General features: G+C 42.8%; 1 protein-coding gene and 1 long non-coding RNA gene across 2 annotated transcripts in view; one reads left to right on the top strand and one right to left on the bottom strand.

Annotated features, from left to right (window-relative positions):
• The window catches only part of elfn1a (extracellular leucine-rich repeat and fibronectin type III domain containing 1a), a 57,213-nt gene extending 36,565 nt beyond the window's left edge, over positions 1-20,648 (bottom strand). Inside the window, exon 1 of the mRNA XM_084038060.1 lies at positions 20,514-20,648. The gene's annotated coding sequence lies outside the window, so the exon portion shown is untranslated. The remainder of the gene's footprint in view (positions 1-20,513) is intronic.
• A 128-nt stretch (positions 20,649-20,776) lies between these two features.
• The window catches only part of LOC311031661, a 30,302-nt gene continuing 26,707 nt past the window's right edge, over positions 20,777-24,371 (top strand). Inside the window, exons 1-2 of the long non-coding RNA XR_014599099.1 lie at positions 20,777-20,911; positions 22,758-22,879. This is a non-coding gene — a long non-coding RNA (uncharacterized lncRNA). The remainder of the gene's footprint in view (positions 20,912-22,757; positions 22,880-24,371) is intronic.

Here is a 24,371-nt window from a genome sequence, read left to right as displayed (position 1 = left end):
CATCAGCCTCCACATGTTATCTGTCCACGCGGGTCGCAGCATAACGTGTAGGAGTTCAGGATAAATCTCTCTGAGCCTCGGGGAGGTGTGCTGCCTAATGTCTCCCTGACATTTCCATAAAATAACCATTCAGGATTCTTAATAATGTCACTAAGCCTCAAAAGTCTTGATTGACCCCGTCGTACCTCAAAGTCGAGCAAACCCACTCGTACAAAGCATTGATTGACTTAAATGATCCTGTAGGACGGAGCAGACGATTGAATGAATATTCAAGCTAAAACTTGTAGCGTCTTTTCCACCTGCAGTCGGGAAGCTGGTGAGAATCATATTTTTTGATTTCCACTTCTCCCAGCTCTATCACCTTCCCCTGCAGTATAAGTAGGCGCCGTCAGAGTTTTGAGGTTATTCGCCACTTCGTGGAAAGACCACAGTCATCCATCTGCAGAGAGCACCAGGTTAGCCAAGCTGCAGAGGAGCGGGAGCACACTGGGCCATTCACCTCTCTTTCTTTCTATCTTTGTTTCTTCACTTGCAGGACCTCTCTGACTTCAGATTCACTCCGGCAACTTTCACAACTTCTTCTATCAACTACCGGTATATAGTTCGGGACATTCAGGAAACTGACAACAGGATCGGATTGAAGAGGAGAGTTGATTCAATGGAAATGCTGGTGTGTTTTTGACCATGAGTAGCCCATCTAAAGTGCTTAATTTCTAACCATGAAAGCAATATTCTAACTAAATGTATTCAAGTAGTTTTAGTTGCCTAGACTTGCCATACCTTAACCGTTGGGTCAGCGGATCAGAAAATGCCCATTTGAGTCATTTTTGGAACATTTATGGCTATTTTTTTATAATATTTAGAGCTGCCCCCCTTTTAGACAATAAATATTTCATTCACACTTAAGATTAGGGAACACATATTAACCATTAACTAGTTTCTTATTAGCTTATTCTTATGAAGTGGTTTACAACAACTCCCTAACTCACTATCAATAAGCAGTGATTAGGAAATTATTGATGGAAAACAGTAGTTAATGGCCTAGTAAATGCAGAATATGATCATGCAGAATAAGGCATTATAAGTGATTTTTAAAGGCTTAAAAACAGCCAATATGCTACTAATATGCATGTTAATAAGAAACTAGTTCATCATTAATATGTTCCCTAATCAAAAGTGTTCCCAATATTTCTTTAATTGCTATTCTCTGGTAAAGATTTAAAGCAGTGTATTTGTTTGGAGGAGAACTCCCCCCCCCCCCCCCCCCCCCAGTCTCTAGCATTTTCAGATTTCCAAGCACACATTCATAAAACCTACCTGAACTACAAAAGGAGGAGCGGACTGCCAGAGGAGCCAGAAAAGGCTGTAAACACTCGGCATGAGGAGGTGGGAAAGGAACGAGAAGAACAAGTGAAGTGTTTTTCTTTCGAGGCTCGGGCTGCGTGCAAGTAACAAGTAACACACTATTAAGCATTCTCTCAGCCAGAGTTGGTCAGCGCTCCGCTCTCTGTGGTGGGAATCGGTGGAGGCAGCCGTAAACAAAGGGTGAGGCTGGGCAGCCCGGAGGCAGCAGCAGAGACCAGACCGAGGTTTAAACGGCATCTTAGACGACACCTGCAGAGCTGCAGAGCACCTCCGGCCTTCGCCGAGCTAAGGAGCTCTTTGGGGGGGTCGTGGACCAGCAGAGCTTTATGGCGCTGCTTGGCTCTTTCTGTAACTTTGGGTGAAAGTTCTGCATGTAAAGAATTCCCGAGCTGTTGACAATAGAGAGATTGAGCTCTGCTTCGCTGTGGATTCCCCCTCTAATCCTCGACACAAGACTGTGAGACGCAGTAAAGGAGAATTACCGCAGAATTTCACTGTTGCATGTTTTCCAACATTGTAAAAATATGCATTTGTATTTTTCAGAGCCATAAGGTGACAATTTATTCTACTCATCCCTAATTTGTTATACCTATTCGTGCATACAGTAAAGTTAGGGCATGACTCCAATTATATTAGATAACTTCCTTTTCATATCGCCATGACGATATATAACATGTTCTGCTTATTCAATAACTCGGTATAATTACATGGTGAAGTCTATTTTTGTTTATTCCTGTGTGAATGAATACTAAAAGTGTTTTCTCATTTAATTAAGAACTTAATTGCAAAATGAACCAAGCTTCAAGTCAAATCACAGACAGAAACGATACTTCATATTATTTATTATTTACTAGATCACCGACAACGAGGTAATGATGTCAACCCGCGAGGCTCCGATGTGCCCACGGCTGCGTTGACTATCATCTGATAACAACAGCCGCCGCCGCCTTCAATCCTCTTCTCCAGCGGTATCACGGGAACCTGCTGAAGTTCACATGCCCTATTCTGAGCGTGGCAAATAATGGATTAAGGGGATTAGAGGAAGCAAACATGAGTGGAATCATACATTCTTGAATTTCTTCACATGCCGGATCTCTTCCTCGCACACGGGAAGAGATAAAGAGAAAAGGTGCGGCGGTCTGAGCGGTTTCATGTGTGTTCGGTGTGTGTGCGTCGGTGTCGGAAATCAATTTACGGAAGATAATTGTTCATTTCCAGGGGCGAGGAGCGGCCGATGAGAGCCAATGAAAGATTGAGTCTACATCACGGTACACAAAAGTGCACTAATGAGGACAACAATCATCCCCAAATGAAGCCGTCTACAGGCGTGTTATTCCCACGCCTCTGGAGTCTTTATGTTTTCATACGATGCTTCGTCAGCGAATGCCCATTTTAAAAAAAGTTGTTGACCACTAATAAACGCGTATCCAACAGTTAGACAGTATAATAGAAACAGATGACAGCTGTCCAGGAAAAGCTCAACTCGGGAGGTTGTGGCTGCGGTGAAGTCGATGGGATTACCTGGGGGATTAGGAACTGTAAGCACAATAACAAAATGGCTTGACGAGGACACAATTACCCTGCCGTGTTGAGACGAGCTGATAAAGGCTGGCAGTGTGGATGTGAGGGGGCTGAGTCACCGTCGCATTCGGGGAAAAAATGGGCTCCTGCAGTCTGCTGACTCCCAAAAATCCTTTCACCAACATCAAATATTAGTATTACTGAGCGAGAGTTTGGGTCAATGTACTCAACCTTCCCCTGCTGGCTTGGTTCGACCCAATGTTCAATTATGTAGCAGAATTAAGATATAGTTATTTTGACCCACAAAGTGCTTCTTTTTTTACCCTCTAATTATCATAAATATACACATCCAAAAGTGCAATGGATACACACATTAACAATCAGTAAAAATAGAGACATATAGGTTTAATTAAATAATCCCAAACGTCTGATTCTCTATATCAGAGATCATCACGGAGACATTTAACCGACTTCATGCTTCCCCGCTCAGATAAATGATATCGAGAGTTGAGAAGAACACCAGAAAAGTCACAAATGATTTCATCTGGCACCGAAAATCACTTTTTTTTTTCGTAAAATCGCTATCCCTCAGAAGAAGCCTAAAAATATATTTTCTACTTAACTCAACATATTGAAAATTCCGCACACCATTTAGAGTGTAATCAGCCTTCTGCTGAAATTATATTAGATTCCAGACTCCCATCCACGAGACTCTCATCAACTTAACATTAGGCTTGAAGCTGTGCGAATTATGGAAGGCGTTCGTTTAAAGGGCCGGCCCTTCTCTCTCTCTCTCTCTCTCTCTGTCTCTCTGTCTCTCTCTCCTGATGAAAGCTTTTGCGATGGTTTAGGGAATACCACAAAGTCACATATCATTTTCTCGGGACATTAGAAAGTCCAATCAGAATCCATAAAGATGCCCCCCCCCCCCCTCCCAAAGCTAGAGGACCAATATTTAACAGCACTGTCATTGATGCACGAGCTGCAGCTCTCCCATTGATAATGAATAGGAAGCGTAGTTGGATGACTCATAAATAGTTTTTCCTGAACCACAGCTCAAGGAGATTTACACAATATTACTCGTAAGAAAAGAGGAAATTGATCGTGTGCTAAAAATAGAACCTTCTCTGTACCGCCACATTCACTTTTTCCATCTTTTTAATCAATTTCTTTCTCTATCAAGCCATATATTAGTGCAGCGTTAGATTAGAGGTCAGGGAAATCTCTTTCAGGCTGCCTTTAATAATACAAAATATTAGCGGTTCAAAGTCCTCAGAAGCAGGGATCGTTTTTTAAAGCTGCACTCTGATCTTTGATGCTCTCGATTGGAAATATCTGTTTGAGACAAACTCTTCAGCCTCCAGCACATATGTTCTGTTGCCTTCTCAGGAGCAATGAGTTAAATGTTTTATGCTGTGCTGATCCGGAGGTTAGGGAGTTATTAAAATGCTGTAGCTGTTAAGACTCGCTTGTAATTCGTCCTTCATACAGAATAAGTGGTAAGTTTGTGGTCTGGTCATCTTGAATTCATGTCAGTCTAATAAACGGACTCATATTTACTGTGATAAGAAGGAATCAACACATCCAGAGAGACCTTCAACGCACTCCTGCTATATTAATCACCTCTTCACTGTCTGTCTGAGACTCGTGTCCATCCTACATACGTCCAACAACATGTCAATTACTGCTCGTTATGCTAAATAAACGCCGTCTACACAGGACAGAAGTGTTTCTTAATCACAGAAGCTTGTTTAATTCTAATTTGAGACACAAACCGCAGTCTCCTGGGTGAAAGTCCGGTTATTTGTTGCCTCCCATCCCCCCAGACTTCCTCCCTATGCAGACATCATCTTGTCTTTTGTGGGATGTATATGAATCAGGGTGCATTACCTCCGTAGCTATAGCTATGAGAACAGCCTGCATTGGGAGAAATGGTTGGCTGTGTTTTGATGCTTCTTGTCCGCTGTGACAAATTATTAGATGACCAGAAACCTTTTAAGTCAATATGGGACGAGTACAGATTATTAGATTAGACGTGACAGATGTGAATTGGAGTATCACTTTGGATATAGATTTATTTATTATTTATTCATTGTATTCTTAAGGTGAGATAGATGGAATCGTGTGATCTAACCACTGGGAAATTGCCTATTTACATTTATATATTTCCAGTTTCAGGAACGAAATGAGCAGAATGTTTTATTCCCCCTCCGATAAGAACAGAAATGGGAACATTCGGTGTGGAATTTGCCGCCAACGAGGTGTGGCGAGAGAGATGAGGTTGAATACAAGCAGACAGAAAGCTTAGCAAGGAGGGTTAGAGACGAGGGGAGGAAAAAAACAAGGAGTGGAAACAAAGGTGAGGGGGAGAGAGAGATGGGAGCGCTGCTACAGAAATGAACAGATGAGGACAGTGAGTGCTGCCGGCTCCGTGTGAGTGCATGTGTGTGTGGGGCTGGGGGGATAATATGGCCACGGTGGCAGAACACACATCTCACATCACACTCAACAGGTGGGTCAACAAGGGGCATCTCAAACAGGCAGGCAGGAGCTTATCTTAATTCTGAGGGAGAGAAAATCCAAGATCCTATCCACACTGACTCCCTGTAATCGATGCTGACAGGTAATTCAGAGCAGTGCATGGGAGAGCTTACAGCTCGCGGGAGTGGCAGGACATTTGTGTGGCCTCGGGTCGCCATACACTGCATGCAATCAAAGCGCCTGGCGCTTCTAATAGATGTCCAGATAAACACGTACTTCATAGGAGCTAAAAACCAATGCGGCAGAGCTCTAATGATGGTGGACGAGACGGGAAAGTAAATCTCCGAATTGGCGGGAAGTTGTCCACCTCTCGGTGACTACCCTCCGATATTCTTGTTCAGGTAAAATGATGTGGAAATGGTTATTCTCAGAAAGTCATATTGAACACATTTAGATGAGGAAAAGTTGTTTTTTTTATTTTAAATTGCAACTCCAAAGCATTTTGACATGTTTGACAAGCATTTGCCACTTCTACTTCAGAACTACAGATCACATAATGCATTGGGGACCATTGTAGGCATGCCTTTTGGAACTACAGGTCCATACATTCAAAATCAGAGATAATGATATCCTCAGACACCCTTAAAGTCATGACTTGCGATGGAAAGGTATATATCTCAGCCACCCTTCCAAATACACTATAGTACAAAGCAAAAATACATCATCACACTTTCTATTGACAAGCCTCCGGTGCTGTATCTGACACCTCTGCCTCCGTTTCCTCTCCAAGTCTCTCACTCTGTGCTTAATAACTGTCTGAGTCAATAACAACAATACAAGAAAGTGAGTGGTCCTCCCACTTGCCCATTTAAAACCAATGCTGTTGTTTGAGGTGAAGTCAGACAAAGCAGGGAAGAGAGACCGAACCCAGAGGAGCAAAAAAAAAGAAGAAGGAGTGGGGGAGAGTGTATGTAGGCTACCGGGGGAAGTGTGATGGCTCATGGCTGTGTATCCAGAGCACATTAAAAAGAGACGAGAAGCCCGGTTCAGCTGGTCCCTCAAAGCTGCCATTGGCATCTCTCCAGTTTGGTGAGAGGACTCGTTATGTCATTTCCAAAAGAGCCTCTTTTCTCATGCTCAACTAAAACCAACACACGTGGCCCTTCACACAAAAAAAACTGATTGACACGAGTTAAACTAAAGAAATACATGTGAACTTGAAAATCTTCTGCCTCTCATTTGCAAACACAAAGCAGGAGATGTCCGTGAATAATATTACAACACTCCAAACAGTGGATCGCTTTGAATACGGGGCCACATAGGTATTGTACAAAAAGGTATCGCTCAACAGCTGAGCTGAGATATTCTGCCTGTTCTGTTTTTCACTGTGAGCATAAAGTCCAAGGCTCATGAAAAAAAAAAAACCAGTATGTTCTTGTTCGTATCCAACTGTAAGTTTTACATCTCATTCATAGGTAACAGTTGTCAAATTTCCAGCTCCAGTTTGGCACAAAGTAATTACTGGGTACAGGGTAATTACTGGACACAACGGCTAATGGTGTTTCTTGCACATGCAGATTAATCTAGCTTCCCTCATACACACTGCCGTTATATAAATCCTATTATTACTATTGAAATGGTCATCATTATTTTTGAGTAGAAAGTGACAAACATGGCGTGGAGGAGATATGAAGTCACGACACGTCTCGGCAGCCCTCAGTCAGACTGAGGACATTGTGGTTACATGGTATATGTCTAACACCAGGCAGCCTCGCTGCTTGCTTTGTGATGCATGTAAATGCAAACGGATGATGGCAGGGAGACGCGGGCTCCAGCAGACACAGACAGCATATAGAAAAAGGAACGCGGAGGAACGAGAGCATGCATGCTTTAACCAGACATTTAGTCATAAAACTGGTTTAAATGAGAAGATTCTTCAACCGTCGCAGGAATTTTGAAGATATGATTAAAAGAGATTAAAAAAACAAAAATACATAGCAGAGGTTACCACTTGTTTAGGCAGATTAATGGTTTGATAGTAAATATTTTATGCAAATCAGATTAAAAGAAACTAAAGGTTGTAATGAGCTCAAGATAGTTTAACGAAATGCTTAATCTTATTAGTCTTTTCACAGGGATTACTAGAGCCTTTAATTAGGCCGTGTTACATTGAGGGGAAAAAGATAAAAACATCACCTTGGCCTCTTCGATGCTACATTATTACACAACCATGAAAAAAACCACGGCATGTGAAGCTGAATCTTAAATCTTTTCTCTACAGCCGAACAGGCCCATTAAGCCCACTAAGTCCATTTGCAGGGGTCAGTTTTCTATAATAAGTATGTGACGCGAGGAGGCGATCTGACCTCTTCAGTCCTCCTTTAGTGATTCTTGGCAGTGAACTTCCAAACATGCTTGAGCTACATCTTTTATGTGTGCTTTGTGCTGTTTTTTTTTCTCCACGTAGGTGAAGATATGCATACTTGACGAGGCTCTATCCTTCAGGGAGAAATCTATGAGTCATTGTACTTAAGACTGTCGGAGAAAACTGCAAGTCTGCACAGTTTGGCGTGTTGAGAATTTTTTAAATCCTCTGATAAAAGCCGGGGCAATAGTGCAAACTCTTTTCTTCTCAATCAGGGAGTTGATTCTCACGGAAAACTCAGCTTTTAATCAATGAAAAAGTTTACGACCACAGCTCAGACGTCTCTCCTATGGGGAGAGAACAAACCCTCGCTGCAGTCTGAGCTGCAGGAACGTCCACCAAGAACCCTGCAGAACCCTTCTCGGATCTATTAGCCTTTACTGAAAGCTCTGATGTACATACCGGCCACCAGTGAATTCCATACTTTTTATCATACTGATTGTATGATAGAAGTGTCATCGCTGTGAAACACCGTCCACATCAAAGATTTATGCCTCACACACGTTTTCCCCCCTCATTTCCATGAAGCAGATATCACACTGGCAATTAATGTGGAGAAGATAAGCTACGCTTTGAACTGGATGTTTTCTTTAGCATAGCCCCATAAGTGAGTCCAGATCGGTCTTATAGTAGTATGGATGTTCACGGATTAAAGTGTGCACCACCAGTATTAATGTGCATGTAGTGATTATTCTAGAACAGCTTGTAGTCGCATGCAGGACTCCAACCTGAGTCATTCACACGGTATATCTTTGTAACGAGATCACATCAGCCAGATGGGGAAAAGCCTTAAACTGCAAGAGTAATGAAAAGTGAAAGACCTACCATTTTTAATTATAGTACGGTGACACTGGCACGTAGCACTAGGCATAAGCATTTAGCTGTGCAAATCAGATTAGACAGAAAGGGATACAGTTAGTCAAGCTTGAACCTCTAATACACCGAGACCCAACGTTCACCACACTGTGCACTTTTCCTCACGGACGTATCCGCTTCCTCCCATGCAGATTTATACGCTGGTCAAAATGGATTATACTTTTTAATCAGGCTCATATCTTAGAGGACTATCAAGGAAAATTAATTGAAATTTCAGCGTCTTTTATGCTGTGATTAATGTAATTATAATAAACCTTTTTTTTTTTTTTTTTGGTGCTACATTGCCGAATTGAAGGGTCGTCTCCCACACATTTCTAGGAATATGTTTGCTCCCATTACAGGGATGAACCAAGCTCTTGCTAAAAAAATGCAAAATGAATGTCGGAAACGTTGAATTCATCATTGATTAATGGAAAAGCCCTCTTAGTTGTGACAGTTGCTCAACTGAAATTCATCATATCATTATAATCTAATCATCGCAGTAATGGCTGAGTTTGCGAGATCTAGTGGGTTTTTGATCATTTTCAAAACAAAACAAGTTGGACATCACGGCATTACGGTGACAGAACAGATGTACCTCCTTTGAAAAGCCCCCTAGAGGAGGAACCGGAGGCCCAACACGGAGGGACTGAGCCTGAGGCAGATATGGGTGAAAGCCGAGCGGCCACACCCTCAGGGCTAATCGCCTCTCCGGCCCTCGAGGGAGTCCCGTCCTCGGATAAAACACACATACTGTGGTATTATTCACTGCTCGGGTATATTCTTGCAAGGCTTCACTGAGCACTCCGAGGATGTTGAGTGGTATTTTAATGGTATAGAGTTAAATATGGAGTCCTTAGATTCTGTATTTTAGCAGCATCCCTACAGAGCATACATCTCTTACTTATACTTCCCCCTTAAACACTTCTCATTATCCCTGGAGGTGAGCTCATTTATAGTGCCATGTTAAGGTATGTCTGCTTTGAGGAAATGTTCTCCTTTCCCACACCATCTACAGCACTTGCATTCTAGTTTATTCCCAGTGTGCGGTTGTCCTCTGGACAGGAGGGAGGACATCTCACTGCAGCGCCTCGGTATTCATCATCCCCAGGTCGCAAGGTGCCTTCTCTGTCCGCATCGACTCAGGGACAAGAGGCTCAAGCTCCACTCCAAGAAAAGGAATACAGCATGCTCTTCCTCGGCTCTTTATGTGCACCGCTACACATCTTCCTCCTGTGGCATGCAAGGCCTCTCTGCTTTATTAGCTCTATTGCTCTGATGAAAATCTTTTACAACTATTGCAAGTGAGCAGAGGTCTGGGTACGTTATATCCCAAGGTGAGGACTTTGCTCCACCTCTTCTTGCCCCGACAGCACCAGGCTTTTCGTATCCAGCATCTGAGTAGCCCTTTGACCACATGAGATGATTCTCTCCATTTGTTCCGGCTCCTGATGTCGTAGCTGCGTGAACAATTAAAGAATCTCACTTGTATCTAGAAATCAAGCAGTCGGGATTCAGCAGCAAAGCAGTTTAGTATTTTCCTCACATTCATACATCAAATGTGGTGGAAATGCTCGTCTGAAAGGCCAGCGCCCCGGGTTCATGTTCTCACTCAAGGGCACTTCGATCGACCCTCCAAACTTGTGTTCACCATCATCTCAGTTTAACCGATAACAAACCTCAGGAAAGGCAGCAGAAACGCTGGATAATCTTTTATAATCTTACAAATTCCATCAAGCCTCGTGATTTTGATGCTTTCTCTGCCACATTAAAAGTGTTATCTGCGTTTAAGAGATGCTTCTTTTCCCCTCTTTCAGGTCTCTGTGGAGTTTTTGATGTGGTTTTTGGCAGCAGGTTCTGAAGGTGAAGATCCTTGGCACCTGTATTTTGCCTACAGTGGTTGGGCAGATTCTATATTCAGACAGGTTATGGAGAGCATCCAAATTTCTTCTTCTTTTTTTTGGACGCTCTGACACACCAAATCCAATAACATCCTAAAAGTGAAGATTACACAGAATGTATTTGATACTAAGTTTATGTTAAAGGTGTTGAAATTGAGTGTTTTTTCTGCTCTTTCTTATTATTGAGATTCCTAAAGCTAGTTGAAGCACTCTGGTCATTCTGTGTTGTGCTGCTTTAACACCTGTAGTCTCTGTTTGTTCAGGTTGTCTTGGGAACACTTTGTTTTTATATAGCGGCGTGAACTCATCCTGGGGAAGGGCAGGAATCCATTTATTGTAATTGCTGACACGGGGAGCTCCTCTATTATGTAGTTGCTGCAAATTATCACTGAGTGAAAGATGACTTATGATAATCATTTTGGTCCAACGGTGCTTTAGTTGATCAATCCTACTGAATTTTACAGGCTAGAACTTCTGTGACAGGGATGGAATATTAAACGTTGCCCCTCATTGAAAAGAGGAATCATCCTTTAAAGTAACTAAAAATCTTGTTTTTGTTGCCGATTTTCCGTCTAAATTCTCATCTGGGTTTAGTGAGCTAACTCATTCTGGCATCACCCTCGACTAACCTCACTCTTCCTCCTGTTCATTTTATATAACACATACTCATCAAATCACAGGAGAGCCCAACTGTTCATTTTATTCCTCGTGCATAGCTTCACACAGATTCCAGGTCTCACCAAAGAAGCACGAAAGCATAATTGGCACACAGGCTTTACACATAATCTCCATATTTATTTGAAGAATAACACCTCACAGACCTGACAATCTGGCACCCCAGATCCCTTCTCTCTCCCTCTCCCTCTCCCTCTCTCTGCTCTGGTCTCACAGTGGGTGATCACCAGGCTGAGCTGATTCGGCCTGAAAGGCAGCGCTGCTTAATGAGCAAGGGAGGGTGTGAGAGGAGAGGCAACAGGTGGAGCGTCAGATTGGTGCTCTGCAGCTGGGAATGGACCACTTTTCTTGCCAGCTGTCAGCCTGGATAATAATCATTAAAAAGAGCATGTTTCGCAAAAGTGTTCGTGCTACCAGGACGTTTGCCTCTGATTTCATCAGCTGTTTGGGTAGAAATAAGTTGTATTCGCAGGATGTTATTCATCCGGCTGTTGTTCAGAGACTCTCGGTGTGGCAGTTATCCAGGTAAATATTGATATGCTTCTGATTTGCTGCTGCAAGCATCAAGTGAGCTGCCAAGAAAGGTCTTGCATCCGATCTGAATCATGATCTGTAGTATTTGGTACCCGGCACTCTCAGAACTTGGCACAGTCCAACGCCGACTTCATTGCTCTGGGCGCACCAAATATAGTGATTTCTTTTTTCATTTTTTTTTTTTTTCCAGTTGACGTGGCAGCGTTCAGTTATTGCTTTGAAAGTCCAGCGTTCTGTCTCACTTTGTTGCTCTGCAATCAATCTCTGTAAAGGACACTTTCTTCCCCAAACAACTGCACTTGTTTAATCACCCACAAAGCTAGAAACACAAGTGACTCAGTGGGATTTTTTTTTTTTCACAAACAGGGTGAGTCTTAATTAATTTCTCATGCTACATTTTTTTTTTCAAGGCCCCTTATGCAAGTCATCCTATAAAGCACTTACACCTACGCCTTCCCAAGACTTCATTTAGATGACTGTGTAGAATCCGGGCTCTTTGAATAATTGACATCATATTAAAGGCTCGGATGGTGTCAATGAACACCGAGTCAAGTACGCCGCAGCGCTCTCCAAAACGAGTGTTATGGTACACTGTGGCCTGCTAATGGTGTGAACACTGGCACATTTTTTATAAGTAGTATGTTGGCTCCAAGTTTGGAAGCAGTTGCTATGGCAACGGTGTCCTAGCATCACTTTCTCACTGACAAGCTGTTAAGTCAACTGATTCACTGATAAAAAAAGTTGTCATTCACGCTGACACTCAACATGTTGATGACGACGGGACGCGCGTGCTTCGGTAGGTGACGCTGCTCACTTGTCGAATCTTAAAGGCTACCCTCTTGACAGATGTGCTTAAAGGGCTTTTAAAGTGCATTAAAGGTATTCCGGCCGCTTGTGTCAGTCAATAGCTATCAAAAGACGTTTTACTTAATCGTTTCCTCACAAAGCTGACCTCTGACCCCCCACCACACAACTAACAGGGTTGTCCGCAGGTTGCAGAACCTCGACATATGGGCTGATGAAATGATTAATAAGGCAGACACCCTATTATTCACTGTGCTTCTCAACGAGTCTTTAAAGTGTAAAGCTTGACTTTGTGAATCCACACTGATGTGTTCCTGCATTTGAATCTGAGTTGAGTCACTGATGCTCAAACCAAATGTCTTACAGGACCTTTTTAAAAAGTCCCAAAATAAAAAAAAGCGGGGGAATTTTCTTCTTTTCTTTTGTGTTTTTCTTTGTCATCTTTCAGGCGGCAAAGATACAGAACTTCAACAGTAAAACAGATGCTGGGATTGTTGTGTGATAAAAGCCTTCTGTCACAACAGCTGCACGCTGAGTCAAGAGGCTGCCATTGTAGGAAATGTGGAAAAGATCACTGACAATCACATGGGTGGTGTTATTCCTTGTTATGAATGAGAAGTAGGATATTTGGTATTTCCAAACTGAAATGTAGGGGAGTCACGACCATCAGATTGACATGACGCTTCCTTTATAGTGATGTCAGTGAGTCACAGAGGTCCCTATGTGTCTGATCAGATGACTGCTGTCTGATGTTGACCATTGTTACCTTGTTATTTGAGTCAGCTGGATATACAGTATGTGGAGGCCCTTGAGCTAACAAGCATTGCTGTCTGTCCCGTATGGCCTAAAGCTCAACGGGAAGCAATCCCGCTCAAATCACCCATCAGTGGTGTGCACCACGACGTGGTGGGCTGCGGTGTGGAGGAAGGTGGATGACCTTCAAAGTGTAGATGAATCCTAAACGGATCGTCTGATTGCTCCTTGCCTTCTTGGCTTTCACTTCCGATGATTGTTTGTCACTTAAATGTTTGTTCAGTCGGCGAGGGGAAACAAAACAGCCGAGTTCCAGAGCAGAGACGCGAGTTGATTGAGTGGCTCTAATCTTTATTCTGACATAATCATTTCCTGCAGACTTTCAACCTTTTTTTTTTAAATCGCTGCAAAAATGTTTTGGAAGTAATCTCCAGATCAGAGGCGAGCCGGAGTAAGACGGTTGTAGGTAGTTGGTGTGTATCAGAAGCTCTGTTTGAAGCGATTGTTAACATTTCTAGTTGGAAAGTCAATCAGAGAGTTCTGGGGGTCTCGCTTCATTGTACAGACTGTAGCCGGCGTCTGTTCAAACACCTAAAAAGTTGGCGTATTGTTTCGCACTGAATGGATTGTTACTGACAGGCAACCTTTCTAACACAATCATAAAAGTTTTTGGTTGAACGATTTAATTTCGAGACAAAGGCAGAAACGGGACGCAAACCTGGAAGCAGTGTGACTTTTTAGGAGCTGAAAAACAGACGTAACATGGCCCCTCCTGTCTCGTCCCTCATGTGAATTAATTTGAAAAGGTGAACATTGTGAGCTTCGTACTTGAGAGGAATTAAGTTAACTTTTCCAACTGAATTAGAGGTCTTAAGAGTGACTTTCTTTGTGTTAGGAGTTGAATGAATGACTCAGAATGAATCAGAAAGGTTTAGAAAGAATAATCTATAAATTAGCTTTAAAAGGATGAAAGCTGTCAGAGAATAAGAAGCATTTAACAGTATTAAGAGATATTGAAACAGAATTTGATGCAGAGGAATTGGCACTACACTAATTCATCAAAGCATGCAAGTGTCTAAGTGCTGCATTGCAGGAGGTGTTTGCAGAAGTCATTGAACAGGTTGATTTCCTGGGTGCATCATTAGTGGATCAGCTGTTTACGAGCACCGACCGGGGTTACTTAACATTCATGGGGAGGAGGGCTGCGTTTTCATTAGCACGGTGTGACGTTTGGCACCTATTGACCTATTGAGAGAATCTTCTCACCGTTTTTGATGAAAAGCGTTTTGCCTCGAGTGTGGCACGCGGGAGCGCCGTTATTCACACAGCATCTGTCGTCTTTAAAGGCTGTTGGTTTAAATCTCATAATTGGTAGGAAACTGCAAACTGCCTAATCATGCTGCATCACCAATCGGGGGATCTAACACCGTTTGTAACCGAATTCTAATGTAATTATCGAAACCAAAAAGATGTTCTGCAAGCAGCCAAACAAGATACAAACTCTGACAACGTATTTTAATTTGAAAGACTGACAGCTCACATTCTTAAATAAAATATATTTTCCTATTTGGTGGACTTTCAGTGCCTTGGACTTTGCAGACCTACTTGGGCTTCATACTTCCCCAAGGAACCAATTAATGTGATTGCTGTCCTGTCTTTTCAGAGTGTGTGTGTGTGTGTTTGTGTGTGTTGGGCACATGTGTGCAGAGAGAGAGTACCAGGTCTGCCTTAGAGTAGATGTTATTTATTCATTTATTCTTCTCTGTATTTGAAAGGGACAAGTGCAGAGGCAGTGTCCGGTGTACTGTACATGTGCACGTAGACAAAGTTAATTCCCCACTTCGGTTGCTTGTCAGCCATTAAAAACAATGAATGGTAAATCATTTGTGTTGTCCTTAAGATGTTGCTAAGCAGTCTGTATGATATATAACAGTTTCCATTCAAGAGAATTAGCTGCATCCAATGAATGAATGAGTACGTCATCATGAAACATTGTCATCGTTGTTCTTTCACACCTGTCGGCACTTTCACACCCGGCCTGTTAGATTTTCTCTCTTAAAACCCCATTTTATCCTTTAGTTTGCTTTGATGAATCAGTACCATTCAACCGAAGACCTGCATAAAGAAACACAGGCTTCTCCTCTCAGGTGCAGCTGCATTTCATAGAGAACTTTGACCGAACGCTGCATGATGGTATATATTTCCCCTCATCCAGCTGCAGTGTGATATGTGTTGGCCCTTTATGTTTTGTAGCATCCCTTCCATGATTGATGATGAGCAGTTGCAGTCTGGACTATACGGTGTATGAGACTAATTCTGGTATCCAGTTATTCATTCATCATCTCTTGTTAGTCTGACTTCGATATGGTAATGCCTTTGAACGCCAGAACACTCTCTGTTTTGGTCCTTCGATGCCGTGAATTCACTGGAAGAAAAAGAATAATAATCACACCTGTCACTGCTACCCATAAATACCGTAATGATAGCTAAAAATGGCCCTGCCTTTATAACGGCTATTACTTCATGATTGGCACCTGAGAGTCTGCGGCTCTAGAATCTTAGGAGTAGAGAATGTGGATTCTGTGAAATTATAACGTTTGTGGACATTAAGATGTTGTAAGTTGGAATGTAACGGATTAGTTTACATATTTACCTCCAGTAGAAATGTTTTGATCATTTTGTGTTGTTGGGCTAGGAGGGGGAAAAACAACAAAGCTATCGCCTTTTAAATAAACAGGCCATAGAAATGAATTATTAAGATGACAAATGAAAAGAATGCAGTTTCATAAAATCCAGTAGATCAAAAGATTTGAGAAGATAGTTGTGTGTGTTAATGCACAGAGGAAATATGTTGCATTCACTGATAGCGCTCCAGCTTTGTGTGCAGCGTGTTTACCAACCCTACTTTTACGTTTTTAATGGGAAACTTCTCCTTTGCTGTCCGCGTGCATTTGTTCTATAATGAAAATGTGACCCACTCGCCATAAGGCGCAGCCCATTCTGCTACAGCTCATCATCATCAGGCATAATCTGATGCTACGAAGCACGAATTTAGCCGAGGCGATCGGGGACGTCCCCTTGACACACTATAAACCCTTCCTTCTGAAGTGAGCTTTGACGGAACTGTTATGTATCGCCAGCTTTAATGGGCTCTTATGTACAGGATATTCATCAAGCGGAGGCAGGTGCCCACAGATACACCGCCATGGCGTTTTGCATCCCGGCATCTAATTACTTTGCTGGGAAGATGGCAAGAAAAGAGACGGAGCAGCATTCAATACGCTGCACTCTGCCATTTTGTGATGCTTGTTTACTAAAAGGGTTTCATCCGTCGTAAGGCAGGTGGCTGGGGGAAACTACACGGAAACGTTTCTAGCACTTTTGGGTGGATTCATTTTTGTGCACTACTAAATTAATGATGTCTAATTCATACCCTCGAGTGATTCCCTCCATCTCCTGGTTGATCCCCACAGCCTGTCAATGGCACAGAGGCTCACTGTAACTTTACAGTTCTCCTGATCATATATTCTCCACAGCCGGAGGGCTGATCAGCTGTCAAGGAATGTGTGAAAATCACATGAGTAGCGAGCATCTCATTTTTACCCCCAATCTTTAATCGGCATATGCTATGAAAATAAGAAGAAGAAATGAAAGTACAGAGCCATCATGGTTAGGGGTGGGTAAAAATATCGATACAGCAATATATCGTGATACTTTGCCGCCCAATACAATATTGATTTTTCAACTCCAAAGATTGATTTGGAAAAAAAGAGATTCATGTTTAGATGCGTTGTGAATGCAGTACTTTATCCTTTTTCATTTCATTTTTCATTTATTCAAGTTAATTTCATGGGAATGAATCAAATGGAGAGGCTGTTTTGAATGAGATAGTTTTGACTCATTGTGTCCTCTGATCAATATCATCTGATGTACATATACAGGTACTTGTGTTACCATCTTTATTTATATCCCAATATAGTGATAAGTATCGTATCATGACCAAAGTATCGTGATACGTATCGTATCATGACCAAAGTATCGTGATACGTATCGTATCGCGACCAAAGTATCCTGATACGTATCGTGACCAAAGTATCGTGATACGTATCGTAACCAAAGTATCGTGATACGTATCGTAACCAAAGTATCGTGATACGTATCGTATCGTGACCAAAGTATCGTGATATGTATCGTATCGTGAGGTTCTTGCCAATACTAATCATGGTTACACCTGACATGTGTTTTTCTGGTCTGGAATCCAAAGGGCCAGAGGTAACACAATGTGCTGTTATTGACTTACAAGCTGCTGAATTGGAAACAAATATGCAGGAGTGGGTTTTGTATTTTCAGCCTTATCTGATAGTTACAGCCTGAGAAATCCTCAACCAGCTGCCTTCCTTTCCTGAATGTTAGCGAATATGTTTTGTATTCTAGAAGCCAAAGTGGCTTTCTTATTAAAGCCCACTGATATATGTATCAGTTTATTACATTTGATATAATTTAACATCTTTATTTAAATTGTACGGTTTTAAATATTTGATTTCATGAACATCTTATGATTTATAAATATAATGTGGAATATCTTGTTGAGTTCATTGTACCTAAATGACTGTGTATGGGCTTTCCCCTGTTCAAACCTAACTATATCTGCTGCATCCAGACACTTAGTACTTACTGTGGAGGATATTACATTTTTTTTTCATTCTTCACTTAGTGATGAAAAAGAGCTCTTTCTTCCTTTCATAAAAGTGTCACACGGGACTCTTGAGATTGAGGTGGGGCAGCAGCACAGGAAGTTGCTGTTTAAACGTTAGTGGAGTGCTGTGGAGGCTGGAAGTGAAGAAATATGACATGCTGTCATACCACCGTTCTGTCTACCAACCCTGACTGGTCCCTTTGATTACACTTTACGTGTTGTTCCCCATAAAACTTGAGCACCGCTGCTCAAACATGCAGTCAGCCGAGCCTCAGTACGTTTTCTACCATTTCATCAGTGTAAAAAACGTAAACACAGTCTTTTTTTCTACCGATCTTCATCATCACAATCGTAAATGTAAAAACACCTACATGATCAGTCCTGTACTCAGGATCTGCAATACAGGACAGATGAAAAAAACGATACATGAGGCGTTTTGTCGCTTGCAGTTCACAAAAAGAAACACGAGGAGATCTAAAGGGGAACGACATCTAGTGAAAGTGCCCAACTAGCAGTCAGACCAACTCCGTAACAGAGTTTTAGATGCTTCAATTCGAATCGTCCACATGTAGAGCACCGTGAAAAAACTGTAAGGTGTGCTACCATTTCCATTTAGAGAGGTTGGTCACATTTCCAAAACTGCTTGTCCCCCTAGGAGATCTGTCTCTCTCCAACAGCAATCGAATAGGGCAGCCTCGTCTTTGCCACTCCTCACCATCATGAGAAGCTGTAATTCTCTCTCAGTATCCTCAGCACAATCTCTCTCTCTCTCTCCACCTCTCTCTCCACCTCTCTCTCCCCCACAAAGAACCGAGCTAAGGCAACTTGCATACAAAATAGCTGACTCAATCATCCAGCTGCATAATCAAGATAAGGAAGACGGGGACAGGAAAAGGGAGATGCGAAGGCTAATGTGAGAGGCAGCTTTAGCAACAGCAGCAAAACTAAGATGCTTTTGAAGCGGTCGTAACTCTGGACATTAAAAGTTGGACGGAGTAAGATGGTGATTCACACCCATGTTAAGGGCTTAGCTGTGGCTGATCTTCTGTGTGAAACAACTGGAAGGCCGGGCAAACCTCTGACGATACAATGCATGCAGTTCAGTGGCATGAAACACATTGTTTTAAGCTTCTGGCTTTAAATGCCACAAAGACAGTGACATATTATTTGAGCAGACCAGAGATGATACAGCATTCCTGCACCTTCGTCCACAGTGCAGCTGAGTGGAAAGCCGGAGAATTGTTCTTATGGGTTTGCCATTTCTTTAGCTGTCGTGAGACTGCCGTTGTGTAAACCTGGCATTGTTTCAGCATTTTTTTTTTAACCCCTATGCTTGGGACTACAGATCCCACCCAATACCACCAACCACCACCGCCGCCTCCTCCTCCCCCGCTCACAGAGCATTCAGAGAGCTGTCATAACATCGTCGGAATTATCGGCATATGACTTAAAAAAACAGAAACGAATCCACGTGAAGCCATGTGCAAGCTAAAAACAAATCAACACATCTAGCGTGCCGTGTATAGTAGGCATTTCCCAGACAGATGGCACAGACGCAGCAAAATCCTCAGCTAATCTGAGTGAGACTGCACAGCGCTACTGTAAGTACAAGACTGTGTAATGCCAACAGAATAGGTCCAGGGCAATGCAATGCCCTGAGCAGTTTAAATTATGTTTTATATAGTCAGAATCATACCACAATCACATGATTCTATACAAAAAAACCTAATCTAATATATGCTGAACACACACACACACACACACACACACACACACACACACACACACACACACACACACACACACACACACAGATGGACAGATTCCTGGCTCTCGTTTTCAGACTGTAGCTAGGCTGGGTAGGCCTAATGCTGCTTGTAACTAACAACAAGACAAAGTGAGACAGCCTTCACATCAGCATGACGTCTCACTCCGCTGTGAATGACAGACACGAGTTTCTTTGTGCGGATCTCTGAACTAAAGTTGAGCCTGAAGCGGCCGGGAGCTGTCCGTGGTGCTGAAGCGACAGTGCTGCCCAGTACCCTCTACTTTCCCTGGAGCCGGAGCAGCCGGAAGCATGTCTGACGTGTCGTAAATGCACAACTATTCACTTTAATTAATTAATTAATAATAATAATAATAATAATAATAATAATAAAACTTAACAGACAATTTGCACACATGAATCGCAGTCAGAGGTGAAAAGTGCGACAGCATGTCTCGGCCATACATATCCGCTGCAAAGCAACATTAAAATGCACCGAATTCGGCGTCGTTGTGAACAAGTTGAGACGTGCGTTTTCTCTGTTTTTGCTGCTGGTAATAAGAAGAGTTGGTTGTTTTCTTCTGCACACAACAACCGAGCGACACAAATATTCCCGAAAGCTTCTATTTCAACCATAAACATGCACTTCTGCCCACAAAACACACCCCGTGTCGTGTGTTGTGTGTAAAGTCTGCGGTGTAAAAGTGTAAAAACGTAGCAACACCGTGAACAGCTTACCTGCTTGACGATCGCGCAGCGAGAGCCTCTTCCGCCGATACAAAGCTGGCAGCTTACTGTATGCCACCACTAGACGTGTTCAAAGAGACGGCAGATATTTCTTTTCTGTTGGTTGAAAATGAAAAAAAATAACACGTATATAGGCTATTTATGTATATATATATATATAAAAAAAGAATCCCAGTTTTCTGTCTTCGGGGTCGCAGACGCGCAAAAGCAGCGTCTGACTGCGCCAAGAGAGTCTCAAAGATCCATTTAGCGGTGAGTGATTGAATTCAGGGCTGAGCTCCTCTCAGCGCTCGGCTTTATGTATGCTGAGCAGAACCCGGAGCCCCGCTCGGCTTGTTCTGTCACACCGAGAGCTGACACCGGCGTTTAACCACAGTCAAAGGAGGCGGGTAGGTGGCTCGGAGGTTGAGTTTGGGGGGGAATACTGCGTGGGGGAATAAGTGCGAGAGGAGCGCGTGTTGATCCTCCGGTCTAGTCGAGGCAAAGTTTAAATCTCATAATAAGATTGTTTGTCACCGCGAGGCTATAAATGGTGGCGGGTTCATCACGGATGCCGGGCAGGGTTATGGCAACTCCTCCGACTTGAAGTGAAAACGCATGATAGCCGTCGTGTCATCAAAAAAAAATATCAACTGAAAGGTTTCAAGTTAATGAAGACGGTCGCAGTGGAAAGTGGCCGCTACGTCACACGGGCTTTATGGCTGGAGCAGCCAATCTGCGTGCAAAGTTCCCGCTCCTTCTGTTTTTTTTCTTTTTTCTATGAGTATGAAATTGTCTGCAAATGGTTTTGAATTACTCGATTTCATTCTGTTTTGGGGGCATGTTTAATTTGGTATTGCATGAAATTAGATAATGTTTCCACACACAAAGTGTGGATTGGTCCTACCAGCAGGGGGCCCCTTAATAACCAGGAGAAGTGCTTCATGTAATATAATGTCCATTTAATGCTTTCTGGACTGTGAGATTTCTAGAAAATGTAATGTCAGGGAGCTTTCCTGAAAACACGGGGTCTTTCTATTCCCTTTAACATCAGCTGAATATTCTTTGTCATATCCACAAGGACCTGATGTCATGTTACATTCCTCCATCCTCTAAATTGATGGGAGCTGTTTGTGTCATGACGGTGCACAGGCAGACGTAAATGGAAACCATTAAGGTGTCTCCCCAGAAGTAAAAACTGCCACATGGCATCTGTAAATTTCAGGATTAAATTGAGGGGAGGGGGGAGGTGGAGAAGCCAGGACAGCTATTGAAATAGACTATACTTCACTGAAGAGGTCAAGCCTTGGTCCCCTGTGATGGAAAATCAATACACATCAATGATAAATTATTGAATACAAGAAGGGACAGAATACAAATTCCCATCCATGTGGACCTGCGCCCACACACGGTGATACAGAACGGGGCTCACAACAAACGAGAGGCCATATTAGCATGTTTGAGTGCAGCCGTATTTGCATTTCATAAGTGTTGTGGCAAGGTGACCATGTAGGATCAGCAGAGAGACAGAGTCTAGCTGCGACAGGATTCAGCGCTGTGCCTCATGGGGTTAAACCCACATTGTCTGTCCCTCCCTGTGTAAAAGCAGTCCCGGATTTAATTTATGGAGAGTGCATCCTGATGTCCTCGGTGGTGACGTAGTCCGGGGGATGACCCGAGACGCGAGTCGGGAAGCGGCAGCCAGGCTCCAGATGCTCTTCTCTGAGAGGGAGCAAGTGGTTGTGCGAGGACTTGGCACCGAGACGCTGCCATGTCTTGTCTCATTGCGGCAGTCGCGTCGGAGCTGTGAAATGTGGATGTGGACAGGCCCCGGCCCAGGAAGTCACAGCGGTGCAGCTGCAGCGCTGGGAATGACAGACACACACACACACACACTGTATCACGCTTCTTAATGTCCTCGCGACCCCGCGGGCCAGCCTGATACATGACCCCCACACAGACACGGTAGCCTTTTGAGGCGGGCGCTGCCGCGACTGCACACGACCCCGAATGAAGTGAGGTTTAGAGATATCAGGAACCACAGCTGGCAGGATGAGGAGGGACGGGTCACAGCCAAAGGTTTCACTGTTCTTTTGAGCAACATGAAGTCATTCAAATGCTAATGTTTCTGCTTCAATTCTGAATCCTAGCATGCAACATTTTTTTTTACGATACATTGGAGATGGTCCATAAGTACAAGCTCCTGAAATGTCTTTTTTTTTTATGGTCTCTTTGTTTTGTTTATTTTTTATTCAGATACAAGATGGTGACTGTGCACCTTTCAGAGTGCAGCAGATGGGGAGGGCTTGATGGGCTTTCATAATGAACCTTCCCAGCTGAATTTACCTTGAGGGCACGATCTCTTTAACGTTGTTCAGGTAGGAGCTTCCTTCCCTGTTCATAATATTCCTCTGATTTATAATGCACAGTGGAGGATAAGTGTATATAATGGAGCGTATTTGTTATGATTATTCCGAACGTGTAATGCCATGGCGTCTTGTCACCGTCTGACTGGATTTATGGATTTGTGGGTTTTACAAAAATACTCTATTTTCTGTTCTGACACAAAAAGCTACTTTATGTAACAGATCTGTTTTACATATCATCCACTTTGGCAATAGATTATTTTACATTGCAGTGTTTAACCCTCTTGTTGTTCTGTCACTTGGCATTTGGCTGGCTTAACCACATTTCCAGTTAAACTGATGCTTGCAATGGTTGTAGCTTGAAGCTGCACAAAAAACAAGCGAGCACAGCAGTGAATCTGTTACTTCGTCTTTGCATGCTTTGAGCAAATATTTAACGGTAAAATCCAAAATTGGTTTAAATTATTCTGCTCATTTCTCCAATTTTGTTCTTTTTGAAAGAATAATTGGCTCAACAAAGTATGAATATTGCATTAGATACAACTAACAATCGACGTTTAGCTAGATGGTTCAAGTTGTCACAATGTATTTGAACTTAAACCATCTGCAACAAATTCTTAGAGCAATGCATCATATAACGCAGCTTTGTTAAGCTTCAAACTATGATGCTCTATGTACCCATCTAGTCACTTTTGCACGTGTTAGTACACCGTTTCAGTATACGGTACATGTATGGTGTCTTTTCAAAATAAACTTCTGTCTTCAGAGTAGTTATAGTTAGGTTTAGGCAACACAGCCACCTTATTAGGTTCAGGAAAAGAGCGTATATTATCACATACATGCTAAATGTACATCGATACCATGTAGCACTGACCAAGCTGCTTTATTTGTCGTGTTGGGAGTGAGAACAGGTTGAATAATTCAAGTTCAATGTAATTATTCGTGAGTCAGCCAACTTTGAATGCTGCATTCACGTTTAAGTGTAGGCCTTTAACAAACAACAACTAACCTCCATTAAGCTGAACGAAGCTGAATTGATCCAATGTGATTGTGAATAATGTCTTTTTTTGTTTCTATTGTTTTCTATTGAACCACTGCATCTTTGCTAAGACCTGCATGTGAAATCTCAGCTTCTATGGACCCGGCTGGTGTTGTTTTCCTCAACAAGTGCAGCAAATAGGTGGAATGTATTATTCAAATCCCCCATTTACTGGCAAAGCCAATTCGGTGCTGAGGCAAGTAACAGGGCAGGATATAATTCAGGGGAGGAGACGGAGGCTGCTGGCTGATATAATGGAATATCTGCTGTCAGTAAAGTGCAGTAGATCCATCTTACTGGCTAAGCAGTGGGACCGGCGTCTCCAGCTGCCTCACCAACGATAATGTTATGGGAGGAATCGGAAGGTGCTCGTTGGCGTTTAACAGCCCTACTAACAGACAGTGTAACTGTCCTCCCAGCGAATCACAAACACAGCAAACAGATGGAATGTTGCACCTCGGAAAG

This window comes from Eutrigla gurnardus (genome assembly GCF_963514095.1).
Source record: "Eutrigla gurnardus genome assembly, chromosome: 20".
NCBI classification, from domain to species: domain Eukaryota; kingdom Metazoa; phylum Chordata; class Actinopteri; order Perciformes; family Triglidae; genus Eutrigla; species Eutrigla gurnardus.
Note: the sequence above shows the minus strand (reverse complement) of the source record. Positions and strands in the feature narration are given on the sequence as shown.